The sequence below is a fragment of the Myotis yumanensis genome, unplaced genomic scaffold, assembly GCF_028538775.1.
Source record: "Myotis yumanensis isolate MYYU_CA2020_CCGP unplaced genomic scaffold, mMyoYum1.0.hap1 SCAF_17, whole genome shotgun sequence".
Lineage (NCBI taxonomy): Eukaryota > Metazoa > Chordata > Mammalia > Chiroptera > Vespertilionidae > Myotis > Myotis yumanensis.
In genome coordinates, this window is record NW_027223768.1 from 10,003,228 (window position 1) to 10,004,142 (window position 915).

The 915-nt window shown below is 45.6% G+C and overlaps 1 pseudogene; it reads left to right on the forward strand.

The window, feature by feature from the left end:
- The first annotated feature begins 333 nt into the window (after window positions 1-333).
- On the forward strand, window positions 334-642 carry LOC138996118 (10 kDa heat shock protein, mitochondrial pseudogene; annotated as a pseudogene).
- The last annotated feature ends 273 nt before the right edge of the window (window positions 643-915 follow it).

Here is a 915-nt window from a genome sequence, read left to right on the forward strand (position 1 = left end):
ACCATGAAATAATCTGCATAAAATTTCAATTGGAGAAATGTGGAAGCAGCGTGACTTGTGGTTAGGCCTAGATGTTGTTAACAAATATACTTTGAAAACTAACATATAATTCCATAAAGCAAGACAATAACAAAGGGACTGGCCTGCACACGGCCCTGGGGACCAATCCCAGCTGGTGCCACTGGGGTCGCCCTCTCTGGAGGGGAGGGGCGAATGGCCTGGCGGACACGTTTGTGCACTGGGTGGCCTTTTCCCAAGTTCACTTGTCCAGAGGCAAGTCTCTCCTTGCAACCTGCAACCGCAGGAGAGCAGAGTACCAACTGCCATGGAGTCATGGCAGGACAGGCCTTAAGGACGTTCCTACCCCTCTTTGACCGAGTGTGACTTGAAAGGAGTGCTGAGGAAACTGTAACCGAAGGAGGCATTATGCTTCCAGAAAAATCTACAGGAAAAGTATTGCATGCAACAGTAGTAGTTGTTGGATGGGGCTCCAAAGGAAAGGGTGGAGCGACTCACCCAGTTAAAGTACAAATCGGAGATAAACTTCTACCAGAATATGGAGCCATTAAAGTAGTTCTAGACGACAAGGATTGTGTCTTATTTAGAAATGGTGACATTCTTGGAAAGTGCAGACTGAAATAAGCACTTGAAATGGCATCATGTGAAGTCCATTCCACTGAAGCTCTGAACTCTTTCATCATGTAAATAATTTCTGTGTCTCTTTTATAATAAACTAATGATTCCTGTTAGTTGAGAACTCTTGAGACACTGGCACAGCATCTCCTCCCCCCTCTCCCCTCCCCCCCCCCCCCCAAAAAAAAGGAAGAAGAAGAAAATAACAAAGGTTGATGGCATGAATCTAGGCTGGTATTTCCCTAACTTCAGTTGTTCCCATGCTACCACCTTCAACATTTT